Source organism: Thamnophis sirtalis, unplaced genomic scaffold (genome assembly GCF_051295495.1).
Source record: "Thamnophis sirtalis isolate CommonGarterSnake01/CBP01778 unplaced genomic scaffold, rThaSir2_p1.2 scaffold_5, whole genome shotgun sequence".
In the NCBI taxonomy this organism is placed as follows: Eukaryota; Metazoa; Chordata; class Lepidosauria; order Squamata; family Natricidae; genus Thamnophis; species Thamnophis sirtalis.
Genome location: NW_028261385.1, coordinates 55,478,669 through 55,493,972, shown reverse-complemented (window position 1 = coordinate 55,493,972; position 15,304 = coordinate 55,478,669). Strand labels below are relative to the sequence as shown.

General features: G+C 36.4%; 1 protein-coding gene across 4 annotated transcripts in view; it reads right to left on the bottom strand.

The window, feature by feature from the left end:
* The window catches only part of SNCAIP (synuclein alpha interacting protein), a 107,347-nt gene that overhangs the window by 76,728 nt on the left and 15,315 nt on the right, over positions 1–15,304 (bottom strand). The window lies entirely within an intron of this gene.

Here is a 15,304-nt window from a genome sequence, read left to right as displayed (position 1 = left end):
ATTACCATGGACCCGCGATGCACATTGTTTAGCTTTTCTAACTTCTACAATCCAAGCAGAAAGTTTCTCTCTCCATGCCTGCTACTTTCTTCCACTCTGAGCAACAAGCAAATGAAGGTTATTCTGATCAGATTAATCCTATGTTTTTTTTCCTTTCAGATCCAAAGCAGGCAAAGGTTCTTCAGATCTTGGATAAACACTCTTGCTGTTTTAACAGGATGGCTAAACCAGATAGAGAGCATCCTTGCTTGCTTTGGATCTGATGACGGCACACAATTTCTTTCTCTTTCAAATGCCCACAATCCACATTTAGATTTGTTCTCCTACTCATGCCATCTGTTGCACATCCCATTATTCCCAGTTTGAAGGTACTGGGAATAGTAATGGAAAGCAGGCTAGGCATTTATACAAATAATAAAATGTCAACTATTTTGTTAAAATCAACTACAGATAAACAAATGATCCAGTTTATCTCTAGGAGAAATGATCCATGTAGTTCATCTGTGAGAAAGACTAGGATTACTAAGAAAAAAAACTATGATTACTAAAAGCAAACACAAACATATTTAGAAGTGCTAGAAAAATGGAGTTCAATAAATGGGACATATCGATGTATTCAAGCAAAGAGAGAAGAGATCCTAAGAATCTAAAAGGAAATATTTTTCAGACTTTCAATTTACAGGAAAGAGGAAAAGAAAGCAAGGTGATAGAGTACTAGTGTGCCCCAGAAGCTTTAGTTGCAATGTTTTGTATTACAGCCTTTGAATGTTGTGCTTTAAATCCACCCACTTGTCCCTCCTCCCCATAGGGTCAATCAGTTATGAATATTTCAGTCCTGCCTTCTCCTGATAATATTACTAGCCATACATCTTGTTACCCCAAAATGCACAACAACACACTGTGGCTTCCATCACCCCTAAAATATTGCCTACCTCTGAGCAAAAAATTCAGTCTTCCCTGACTGAATGCCTATAACTCCAAGCATTTCGCCTAATGATAAATTTAAAGCCATTGCTTGCCTTGAGATGAAATACATACAGATTATCCTTGATTTATGGCCGCAACTGAGCCCAAAATTTCTATTGCTAAGTGAGACAACTATTAAGTGATTTTGCCCCATTTTACAACTTCATTGTTGTTAAATGAATCACTGCAATTGTTAAATTAGTAACACAGTTGTTAAGTAACTTTGCTTGTCAGAAAGTTGCAAAAGGTGATTACATGACCCCAGGACACTGCAAGCATCATAAATACAGGCCAGTTGCCAAATATCCAAATTTTGATCACATGACCATGGGGACATCGCAATGTCGTAAGTGCGAAAAATGGTCATAAGCTGTGGTGGGATTGAAATAATTTAACAACTGGCTCTCTGCCCTAGTGACCAGCTGGGTGGGCGGGGCTCGATGGTCATGTCACTGGGTGGGTGTGGCCAACTCAATGGTCACTCACGTTGATATAATAAGGGTTAACCGGAGAGGCAGTTTCTATATGCAGGGCAATAAAGATTAGGCTAGAAACAACACCAGAATGTTTTCTTCCTGCCTTCCTTATGGGATTAGCCCTGTAAAGCAGAAACAAAGAAAATGAGATTTCTTCCAACAACCGGTTCTCCGAACTGCCCAGAAAGTTAACAACCAGTTCTCCCAAATAGGTGCAAACTGGCTGAATCTCACCACTGGTCATAACTAATTTTTTCTGTGCCAGTTGTAACTATGACTGGTGACTAAATGAATGGTCATAAGTCAAGGACTACCTGTATCCTTATCGGAGCAGGATCTTTTCCTGTGCAAAAAAAAAAATGCTTCAGAAGAGGATTCAAGCCTTTGAAGAAAAAGAAAAGTTCTTCTATTCTTTTTGATTTCCTGATTATTATTGTTGACTATCCCCAACCCCCCAACATAATTGCATTTACATTGCTACAAATGCTGTATGTTAAATGCAAAGAAACATTTCATATGACTTCTACTTTGGCTCTTAATTCAAAGGCTCAGCACACTGGATAGTTTCAACATAATCCTGTTTCGCTTCCAAATAAACAAGAACATCACAGAAAATGCTTGATTTTGTATATAAGTAGCTCAATAGTTTGAACTTTCTGTATCTTTGAAACTCAGCAAAAGACCTGGCAAGTGCCTGAGTGCAAGTGTAAATCCAACTCAGCTGGAAATAACTACATAATCTTGGTTGCTAATGGCATCGGCTGTGATTCAGGTTCCCTGACATACCAGTCTTTGTTCATGTCATTTTCAATATCTTATGCCAACAGCTACGCTTAAATAGAACAAAGATGTATCCGTTCAGCAGATGGCAGAATACGTACTTTATTTTTGGTTGGATGCACAGAAATAACCACGTGAAGGATGTGTACAATGAGACATACCGAGCAATTTTATCCGCATTCTAAAATCTAATTTGTTGGCACAGATCCATCTCTTTCTTTATATGATTCTTCTCCGGTACATCTTTATAGAGTTTTCTTAAATGGACCCCTTGACACACATGCTCACTCTCTTTCTTCAAAGCAATAATCTCTCTGAAAACATCAGATCATAACATTCTGTATTAACTCAAGGTATCACGATAAAATACCATGAGACAGTCCATATGATTATAGGTGTTAAAAGTTTGATATGAATGGAATCTCCCCATAGAATTAAAACAATGAGAATAGGAAAAATTCAAGGTTAGAGAAAAGTCATAATAGAATTTTTGTACTCTTGCAATATATTTAAGATTACTTCATCATTACAGAAAAAATAGAGTATCACTTTATAAGAGCACATCACACAATTCTTGATTTTTCATGACAAAATAAACTTGTTGAGAATCATTTTACTTTTAGTTGATTTCCTGAAAATTATAAGAACAAAGTAAACAAAACATAGATTAACATGATAGAAGAATCAGAAGATAAACCTAATCCAATTTAGTTAAATCCAATGAAAATAATCCCAAACTCTGGAGGTTTCATGAAAACACTACCCAAAAGAACAGTGTAATAGCTCCCAATGATTCAAGCAAGTAAGCCACCTATATCTTTCCACAAGTGTAACCAAAATCTTAGATTGAATATAAAACATTTAATTGCATATAATTGAAAATAAGATGTGAACTTTGTCCAATATGTGTGTGTGTATTTGTGTGTATGTGTGTGTGTGTGTGTGTGTGTGCGTATATGAATATGTATATATAATATACATTAAGGAAATCTTGTAGTCCAAGCCACTGTATATCTTTGTGTATATGTTCAAATATAGGAATACAATAGGCAAAAATACCCTTAGATATTGACATAAATCTATCACTGTTGAAGAAAACTAAGTGATAAGACTAATTAATACATGCAATTTTAAATATCTGAATCCCTTTGGTGATGCAATCCTGCTATAACAAAAAGTGGGCTGGCACAATCATTTAAGGATGATTAAGAATATATAACCAGCATTTTTTCTGCAACAGTGGACAACAAGAAGTTTCCAAGAAACTCCCAATGGATGGAGATAGTAATTACCTGTAACCTGTGTCTGGTAATAAACAATGAATGCAATATAGAGGCTTCATTTAAAGGCAGAATGCTGTCAATAATCTGCATTGCATCTCCAAACTAGTTTTGTGCTAATGTATCTTAAGATAAAATAAATTTTTTTAACAAAGTTTCTCCTCTCTATGTAGTAGCACAACTTGCATTTCAGTTATAATGAAGGCATTAAAAAGGAAGCAGCGACATAAATACTAAAATAAATAAGACAATTGGGCTTGTCTTCCTCCTCCTTCCTTTTAAATTTCACTTTCTTCTAGGTATTCAAAGGGCATATATGGCTCTCCAGCTCTCCTTTTTACTTTCACAACACACTTGAAATAAACAAGACTGGAAGCAAGACTGCCATTGGGAGCTCCACACCAGCTCTCTGTTTAACACAGAAGAGTAAAATCTGTTCCGTCCAATATGCTAACCATTAAATCAGAATAGCTTTCAATATACAAAATTGAACATTGGTTATTATACTACCCTGTTTCCCTGAAAATATGACCTCCCCAGATAATAAGAGCAATCAGGCTTTTAAGCACATGTGCTAAAATAAGCCCTCCCCCTGAAAATAACCCCTCCCAAAAAATATTGCAACACAGCAGCAGCGATGAGGTGACCATGCTCACCGCCTCCTGCACCTCAAAAATAATAAGACCTCCCCAAAAATATGGCCAAGAGCTTATTTCGGGGTCAAAAGAAAATAAGACCCTGTCTTAATGTCAGGGAAACACAGTACTTGACAATAAAGTATTATACATTAAAGCATCATAAAATGCATGTGTATCTATCTTTTATGACAAAAAAGGCAAGCCATGTTTATTTAAAAGGTTTTTTTTTACAACTGTTCATTTAATATAATTACATGTCCAGGTGGCACAGATTCTTTTCCCAGGATATAATTTGAGGAAGTTAGTATTTACCAAAAGTTTAACCTATTCATGTTAAAGAAAGTAATCATATGTTCCTCATAATAAGTTAAGATCTCTCAATACCACCCAAAGGCCAGAGTTAAGTAATCGTAATAAGAAGTTGGGTTACTTCCCATGTTGTTGACACCTCATGAATAAACAATACAGTATCTCCCTGTTCAAGTTACTGTGGTTTTCATTTTGAATTCATTATGCATTGTATAGAATTCCAGTTCCTATTCCTTTGCTGTTTGGTGGAAGTTACAGTTGGGAACCCATGGCTCTTATAGAAACATTTCACACAATTAAAACAGGAAGTCATAAAAACTAAAGATCATTGTCTTTTGCCAGGCAAAGATGGAACAGCAGATTTGAACTGCCCATCACAGAATAGGGGGTATGGCTTCATGTGCTGCCTGCATCCCATGGACGGCGCTTCACTTGTTTGTGTGGCTCAACTTCTGACATGCCACGGACCGGGGTTTGGGGACCCCTGTACTATAGGATTGTGTGACTTGATGTCTTGTGGATGTGTGACATTACATGATCTAGCACCCACCAGCAGTCAGTAGAATTATAGGAGTTGTAGTACAAAACGTGAAGAAAGCAATTTACAAAAGGCTAAAGTGGACAACTACATACAGATGTGGAAGCTGAAAGGAACACTTTCCAGAAGCAAAAGATGTAATTTTCAATGGGCAGAAACAAAGAGGAGCACATAGACAAAAAGCTCAGGGTGTCAAGTTAGACTTAGCTAGAAGCTGTATTATAGTCTGCATAAACTCATTGCAATCTGATACAGGTGGGTTGGATTAACAATTCTGCTGCTTTTATATCTGCATAAAAAGCATGTATTCTAAAACATTGGGGGGGGGGTGTTTTTTGTTTTGCTTGCGTATCCAATGTCTTGGAACTTCTCTCCCCACATAGTGAAGTAGAAAAAACATGAGAACATAAAGAAAATACTTCCCTCTACTCAAACTTTTTTATTTGTTTCAACCATTCATTGGTAGTAGAATGCTTATTTTCACCAGATTGAGTTTACATATTCATATAATGTTCTTTTGTTCTCTGAGCAACAACTAATTGGTCAAGTTGTCTGGAAAATAGATTGTCTACATTTTTAAAGGAAAACTTGTTGCACCAAACGAGAGGGAGAGAGGGAAAGAGGGAGAGAAAGAGAGAGGGAGAGGAGAGGGAGAGGAAGAGAGAGAGGAATATATATGACGTCTGAACTTCAGATCTAGAGCAACTGAAGTTACAAAAGACTGGCTGCTAATGCTGTTGAAATTTACTTAACAGACTTGTGGTATGTTGCTGCCAATTCAAACAGAAACATTTAAAAATCAGAGAACTCAGACAGGACAAGTCATTAGATCTATGTGCATCTAAATTCAAAGCTAGCTCTGACTTTAAAAGAGACAAGGTGCTGAGTGTCTCTACACTTTAGCCAGAGAATGAACTAGTAGTTCTGGCATTCACTCCCCTGGCTTCAAATTACTCTGTTTAGTCAAATCTGAAATATGAATGAAAAATGCAATTAACAAGAAATACTACAGCTATTAGTCACATTGCAATAGAAGAAAACAAATGAATTGGTTTGTCCTTTCTAACTTAGGGTTAAGTGAAAGGTCAACACAATATTTGTTTTCCTGCCTTCTCATTAATTCATTTAATGTGACTTGATTTGTTAGTTTATTTGATTATTTGCTGAGCTTCCTATTGAAGACTATGTTCATAAACTTTGTGCCCTTCTTTACTTAAAATTATATTTGCTCAAAATTCAACAGTTGACATTTATCTTATTGAGCAGCATATAATCTCTCCCATGAAAACTATTGAGACTAAAGCTGATAAACTTTTTAACAAATTTATAAAACCATTCCATACAGATGACTTAAAATTATTTAAAGTTATGTACAATAATTGAAATGAGAGAGATTATTCTTTTAAATATGGGCATTTGTACTGATTTTATAGCCCATTTTCTTTTCTCTTGGCACCTCAGAATAGTAGAAGGCTTCAGTTTATGCTCAGATCTGTACATATAGAGAGGTACATTTTCAAAGTCAATTGCATTCAGCTAAATTTGAAAGAGCTCTTGAAATATGTTGTACTCATAATGGCTATTTTGATTAAAATACAGTTCCTGTACTCTCAGGAAGATGATGTTATGTATGATCTTGCTATACTCGTAACTTTCTAGTGTTACAATAAATCTCAGTTTGATTAGTGAAATAATTCATGGGCTCAAGGATGTAGGCAAGACTCTATTTCAAGTAGAAATATACACAAGGACACCTCCTATACACTTTCACACTACCTGAATCTATAATAAGTGATCCTTGCTGGAAGCTCTTTGTTATATGTTTTATGTTTCCTTACCAAGTTTGACTCTCCTGACCACAATGTAACTGATAATAGGAATCATTTTGGTTAGAAGATTTTCCAGTTTACGTGAAAGGAATCTCAATATTCATTTATTGCTATCAGATGCGAAAACATTAATCATTACCATTGTAGTAATATAGTTAATACTTACATGTGAATATTGATAAAAATTATTGGGAACAATTTAATCCTAGTTCATAATATTTTTCTGATTAGGAAAACTTTCTTTAACATATTGAAAAACAATTCTATGTATAACACACTGATAATTTAATAACAATTCTAAACCACAAATCCTTACTGAAGTCATACTGAAAATGCAAAAACAAAACAAAACAAAACATGAGTTTGAAAAATATGTACTTTAAATAGACCATTTTAAATTGGACCATTTACAGCAATAATCCTGAATATATTGGCTAGGAAATAGGCTGAACACTCAAATGTAATTATGCTGTAGGATTTACAAAAATAAGTTTATTACAATGCATATGAATTAAATTGTATTCACAGGGTCTCTTGTCCACAAAGACAAGCAAAACATACCACTATTCAGATAAAGACAACCATATAAATAATTTAAATAACTTAATACAATATCCCCAATTATCACTTGGTGGAGAAAGAAGAACACTTCCAATATGGAACAAATCCTCTTCCAAAATTGTTAATTAGAGCTATTATCAAATATGAAACTGGTGTGAGCAGCCACATCCCCTCTAATAAATTGTTTGATCAGTCTATTTTATGTATGGCAACTATCTGTCCAATTTTCTGTCTGGCAATGAATATATAATGAGTTCCTACAGACCTGTCATCAGTTAATTAGTACATGGATGCCAAATATGTAATATGATGGTGATTAACTAGCTTACTATGATGTAACTGCTAGTGCACCATCAATGGATATTGTGTTTTCCTGAAAATAAGACAGGGTCTTATTTTCTTTTGGCCCACAAAATATAGCTTGGACCTTATTATCAGGGGAGGGCTTATTGTTTTGGGTTGCTGGGAGGCTGCTCTCTTGCGTGTGGGCTCCCGAAGAGCCAGGCACAATCTCAGTGTTGAACAGCTGTGTTGTGCTGCCGCAGCAACAACACAACAGCCATGAGGTGACCACCCTCATGAGCAGCCCACCTGGCAAACCCCCTTTCCAGCCGGGCACAGCACCATTCACTGACCTAGGGGTATCGCCAAGCCACAGGAGCACCTGTTCACCGCCCTCTGGCTCACGCGGCTCGGTGCCTTCGGAATGTCCCTAAGTCAGTGAATGGGGCTCTGCATGGCTGGAAAGGGGGGTTGCATGAGCAGCTTTTCCGCTCCCCGCTCATGTGACTCCCAGGCTCATGATGCCCTTGCCTAAGTCTCTGTGCAGAGCCAGGGCATCTCTGCTGCTGCTGCCGCCCGTTGCATTGCTTTTTCTGTGGCTTCCAAAGCACGGAGGTAGGATGCTGAGTCTTCCGGCAGTTGCCGCTCTGGGAGTACACTCTATGGTTGTGAACTATAGTTTCAAGATTGGGATAAGATAACGGATCTTTTTTCCTCTCACTTTCCCAAGTAATTTGCTAGTCAACACAGGGAATTTGGAAACAGGACCCTGAAGAAATACATCAGGTATGAGTGTGAGAAATACTAAATTACTGGCTACCTATTACAGGATATGTAGACAAGGAGAAAGTCAAGAGATAAGTACCCTGTTTTCCCAAAAATAAACCTCCCCGGATAATAAGACCAGTTGAGCTTTTGCGCCCGAGGGTTTATTTTAGCATGGGATAAAATAAGCCCTCCCCAAAAAATAAGCCCTCCCCCAAAAATTGCAACACAGCAGCAGCCATGAGGTGACCATGCTTGCCGCCTCCTGCAATTCAAAAATAATAAGACCTCCCAAAAATAAGGCTAAGTGCTTATTTCGGGGGTCAAAAGAAAATAAGACCCTGTCTTATTTTCAGGGAAATATGGTAGATCTTGCCACATAATTTAATTTTTGAACATCTTACAAAGCCTCTGGTTAATTCATTTTCTATATAGGCAATAGCATAAAAGAACCTGTAAAAAAAATATGTTGAAGTCTAAAAGCAACATTGAAAGAAAATTAACGTTGCACATGTGAGAAAGAATATACATTATGAATGTATATTTTTGGCTGCCTGCACATCATTTTCCACTGTACTTGTAATTGTTGCATTGGAAGAAAAATTCTAAGTGTTAAAAGAAACTCACAGTGAGACTTAACAGTCTGATACATACAATATATATATGAAATGGCCACAATCCAATGATGTGATGTCTATGCATGCAAGCAATAAACTTTCGGATTTTACCAGCTGTTCTTCTTTAAAAATTTCCTGTGATGGTCTGAAAAACTTTGTAAATCTGGTGAATTGAAAAATAGCAAGAGGAAGGAGGGCTTTATAGATGCTGAAGTAAAAATATCAAAATAAAGTAAAAATATTAAATAACAAACTTTAAAAATAGATAGGCTTGACAATTATCACCCTTTGATAGGCTTGACAATGATCACATGATATTTTATCTATATCCAACTCACATACTCATATACACTAATGCTTCAACTATACATAATCATCTGTTTTTAATAATGCCAAACCATTTTATGGTGAAGAAATATCCAACATAGTGAACATAGCATCACTCTACACAAGTACTCATATCGTTCAATTATCTTTAGTAAAAATTTAGACCCAACTCTGAACCAGAAACATATGAATGCAGTTATTACAAACCTGAAACTCAAAGCATAGGAAAACTATGTAACCTATTCATTTGGGGTTAATAATTCAAGAGTGTTGACATAATAGGCTAACAGAAATCAAATCTTGAATATTGCTGAAAGCTAAAAAAAGATAATTTCATTGGGAGATAACACCTGTTTAACTCCTTTTGTTCTTAGCTAATTTGTTACTTCCTACTTCCTATTAAACCATCCTGTAATAGAACAAGCTACTATTTTTCAGATTTTTATGCCTTTACCTTTAAAGAGTTCCTGATGTTGTTGCTAGAAATTACTATAGATGTTCTTAATCTATCATTACCGCTTGTATAAACAAGAGAGAAACTGGCTGTGCCTCCTCTTGAGGCAAAAAGTAGCTTGTAAAAAATAAATAAAATAAAACAATTCAAAAATTAAATGCACGAAACAAAATGCTTCTGGAACAAATGCCATGATGCACAAAGAGTATTATCAGAATTGTTGATGTATATAAATTGTATCCCTTATTGGATATTGTACAAGTGCATTCCCCCTCCCTCTCTCTCCACACACACACACACACACACACACACAAACACACACACCATTTTATTTGCTGCCTTTGAGAAACAATAACCCATCAGCTACAGCATCTGGAGCAGTTACTGACTAAATATTGTCACTTATTTTCAAATTTCTATCTTGAAATCTGATCAAAATTTATTTGTGCATCTATGTATATTGATTCTGAATAAAAATTACACTATTTAAATCCTTTAAATCTAAATCATACTTTTCTGTGTATGTCTTAGTGCCTAGGTTGGAATATTGTGCAATCATGTTCTCTCTAGTGGGAAATATTAGTCTGAAATCAGACAGCAATAAAAAGGACTACCCACAGATAAGGCAGAGATTTTTACATTTTCAAGAAGGATTCTTGAATATCCAGGGAAAAATATATCTTGCAAATAAAAAAGGATATGTATATTGGACCAAGATGCCTTTAAAAAAACTGCCAATAAAATATGTAATCTAAAGCTATTTCTCTGGAGCTGAACACTAAAAAAGAATGAAAAGCCTGCAGTGATAAAAGCATGCTAATTTTCATGCTGTTTTCAACAAAGAATTTCCAAATAACACCAGCAAGAGAGGGGGAAAGCACATGCCTGCCATACAATACTAAAGGCAACTGCCAAGTCACAGATAACAATCATATTGAAAGCTAACTGTCCACTTTACTAGTATGCAGCTTCAAATTCTCCACTATAGCTTTCAGATAAGAATGTAATTTCTGCACTCTAGCTTCTACAGTCAGGTTGGGGATTAGCTGTGCCTTTTGGTATGCAGACTGCCTCAAATGTGTCTTCATTATACTTTTCTGAGAACATCAGAAGGAACTGGGGCACAGTGCAAAGCAATTGGTATCATCTTTCTTGTCCCCATAAAATACAATACAATAGCAGAGTTGGAAGGGACCTTGGAGGTCTTCTAGTCCAACCCCCTGCCTAGGCAGGAAACCCTATACCATTTCAGACAAATGGCTATCCAACATCTTCTTAAAGACTTCCAGTGTTGGGGCATTCACAACTTCTGGAGGCAAGCTGTTCCACTGATTAATTGTTCTAACTGTCAGGAAATTTCTCCTTAGTTCTAAGTTGCTTCTCTCCTTGGTTAGTTTCCACCCATTGCTTCTTGTTCTGCCCTCAGGGGCTTTGGAGAGTAGTTTGACTCCTTCTTCTTTGTGGCAACCCCTGAGATATTGGAATACTGCTATCATGTCTCCCCTAGTCCTTCTTTTCATTAAACTAGACATACCCAGTTCCTGCAACCGTTCCTCATATGTTTTAGCCTCCAGTCCCCTAATCATCTTTGTTGCTCTTCTCTTTCTAAAGTCTCCACATCTTTTTTACATCGTGGTGACCAAAACTGAATGCAGTAATCCAAGTGTGGCCATACCAAGGCATTATAAAGTGGTATTAACATTTCATGTGATCTTGATTCTATCCCTCTGTTTATGAAGCCTAGAACTGTGTTGGCTTTTTTGGCAGCTGCTGCACACTGCTGGCTCATATTTAAATGTTGTCCACTAGGATTCCAAGATCTCTCTCACAGTTAATACTATTGAGCAAGGTGCCACATATACTGTACCTGTGCATTTTGTTTTTCTTGCCTAAATGTAGAATCTTACTTTTTTCACCATTGAATTTCATTTTGTTAGATAGTGCCCAATGTTCAAGTTTGTTCAGATCCTTCTGTATCTTAAGCCTATCTTCTGGAGTGTTTGGCTATTCCTGTCAGCTTGGTGTCATCTGCAAATTTGATGAGTTCCCCATTTATCCTCTCATCCAGATCATTGATGTAGATGTTGAAGAGTACTGGGCCTAAAACAGAGCCTTGGGGTACTCCACTGCATACCTCCCTCCATGTAGATGCAGTTCCATTGAGGACTACACATTGAGTGTGGTTGGTCAGCCAGTTACGAATCCATCTGGTGGTGATGCTGTCTAACCCACATTTTTCTACTTTATCTAGTAGTAGGTTATGGTCTACCTTATCAAATGCCTTACTGAAGTCGAAGAAAACTATATCGACCGCATTCCTCTGGTCCACTAATTTTGTCACTTTGTCAAAGAATGCAATAAGATTAGTTTGGCATGATCTGTTTTTGACAAACTCATGTTGGCTTTTGGCTATTACTTTGTTTACTTCTAGGTGTTCGCTAATTCGTTGCTTGATTATCTTTTCCAGAATCTTCCTTGGTATTGAGGCCAGGCTGATAGGTCTATAGTTTCCTGAATCTATTTTTTTTCTTTTTTTGATGATGGGAACCACATCAGCTCTTTTCCAGTCCTCTGGCAGTTCCCCGGTGCTCCAAAAGCCTCATAAGCCTTCCTAAAGTTAAGCAAAATAGGTGGTTGCAATTCATTTTGCTCATAAGGATGCCCAGTTGACCATTATAATGATAAACCTAAAGTTGGTAGGTAGGCACCAGAGGGGACACAGTGAGGAGCATCCATTCAACTTTGTCTTCTGCTAGATGGGTGGTTTTTTACTTAAGCATGCCCCCTTCTGCTCCAACACCCAAGACTTAAATTTTTGATTTGGGGGCTATAATGCTTTCAGACTTGCAGGATTCTGTTATGTAATCTTTAAAAAAATTAGAATTAATTTATCAGGTCATGTTTTCTGTTTGGTCTATCTCATAGGATTGATAGATCAATGAGGCTAATGATTCCTCATGTAAAATCAATTTTAGTCAAATCTTAGTTAGAAAAATCTTATGAATACCTCTATGGAGATTAGCCTTACTCCAGATACAAAGAGGAACTGAACATTTATTGGGGAATTACATTCTTAGATAAGGGACCAATTTGGATACGATTATTATATTAGTCTTCCAGAATCAGAAAGTTCTATAGAAAAAGAATAGAATGGAACAAGGAACTATAGAACCTGAAGATCATCTTCCTTTCTTACTTTGAAATAGATAAGATTCTATGAAATAAGTTTAATATAAGATAGTATGATCTGCATTTCCAAGTATTCTTTAAAAGATAAGTCCCATATATAGCTTTCTACATTAATTAAAAAATGTAACTAAAGCGCTAGATTTGAAACTTTTGATACTTCAGGCACTTTTATTCCTTCTACAGTTTCATTTTCAGACCTAGGTTTAATTCACAAAAATCTGGAACTGAGAAGGCACACGAGGAATGATTGTAGGGTAAGCACATCAGAGCAGGGGTGAAATGCTACCATTTCTGACTGGTTCGCTAAAACCAGTAGCAAAAAAAATGCTAAGGTTCGCCTGAACTGGTAGTAAAAAAAAGCTTTGAAAAGTGAAAAAAAGGTTCCCCGACCCTCAGCTGTGCTGTGCGATCATCAGAACCTATTTTTTTTCACCTTTTAAAGCATTTTTTTACAACTAGTTCCAGTGAATAAATAGTAAAAAATCCTTTTAAAAATGAAAAAAAGTTCAGATGATCATGTGGCACAGCCGATTATCAGGGAACCCTTTTTTCTCACTTTTTAAAGCATTTTTACTACCTGTTCAGGCGAACCTGAACGAGGTATATGGTTTTCTATAATTTCTACAACACTATCCTGATTAATGGTGAACTGCAAATTCAACTACTTTTAGAACAAATTTCACTGTCCAGAAGCACCTTTGCCTTTACTGCATCACATATTGTTTATCATTGCAGTGTATCGGCTTAATTGGCTACTTAAACAGGCCAGTGACCTTATGCAGTTACTTGTTACCTTGGACTGCTGGTTTATATTGTAATTCTTTCAGATTCACTGGATTTAGTTTTTCTGGCAGTTTCAATAAACAAGCAGCATAAGTGTTGAGTCCAGTGTCCTTTTTCTTGATCAGTAGAAAAAACACAACAGCCATCTCCTAGTCCTATATTTTCCATTTGTTTAATACTGATTATAATAAATGATTATAATACAAAAATGATTATAATGCATAAATGATTCTTCTCTTCTCTCATATAGAAAAGTACCAATATTGTATAGAGAGAAGATTTCTGCTGGCGGAGACCAAAGTCCTACCTATCCTAGCATTCCTTCCCAATAATGGTCACTAGATCCACATTGGAAATAGGATGTGAGCACAACAAATCCTTCCTCTCATGTTGCCTGTCACTCTGGCAACAAATAAATTCACTCCATGAAGTGGACTATTCTACCTATTGACATTTAAATGATCAAAGCAATTGATCAATATGCAGTTAAAATGACAGAATATCATGATTGGTTTTATCAAAATTATATGAATAATCAGAAAAATTAGAATCATATTCTGCCTATCATTTTTTTCTGGAATAGATTATCCGGCTAAGTGTTCTTAGTATCACATTGCAGCTAGAAGACAACATGTAGTGGAGTAATCAACACACAAACCCTATTTGCAATTGGATAACTATTACCCATTCACATCTTTTCTGAAAATGGGAGAATAAAATCTATATAATACATGGAACATTCTGTAGGAACAAAAATAATATATTCAGGAACAATTGAATCCCTCAGCTAATGAAGAATATAACAGCATTTGGATACAATATGACATTCATGCCAATTCCATTATCTTTCTACCAGCAATTCTTTAAAACCAGGAATAAAAACAATTAAGTAAATTAGTGCTGGGCTGCATTGTCCAAAAAACCCTGCCAACATCAAAGGATGTACTGTTTTGCAAAATAAAACAATGTTGCAGAATCAAGTATAAGTATGTAATGACACGCAGGAGAGATAAAAGAAAACCTTTCTCCTATCAGTTTGGAATATTCACAGTATCTCAACTTGGTATTGGGAGAGGTTATATAATCCATTCTGGAGTACTTTAAAATCTTTGAAATAGAAATACTGAGGTTGAACTGGAAAATATTAGAGCCTAGGTGGTGCAGTGGTTAGAGTGCAGTACTGCAGGCCACTTCAACTGACTGCTAGCTGCAGTTCGGCAGTTCAAATCTCACCGGTTCAAGATTGACTCAGCCTTCCATCCTTCCGAGGTGGGTGAAATGAGGACCCGGACTGTGGGGGCAATATGCTGACTCTGTAAACCGCTTTGAGAGGGCTGAAAGCCCTATGAAGCGGTATATAAGTCTAACTGCTATTGCTAAATAGTGCTAGGGACACTTTGAAAATGATTTGAAAAAAGTGCTCTGCAAACTCAACTACTTAAAGCAGCATTATCAATTTTCAAAATTACATGGAAGCCCCCCCAAAGAGTATGTCTGCTTTAATAATCAA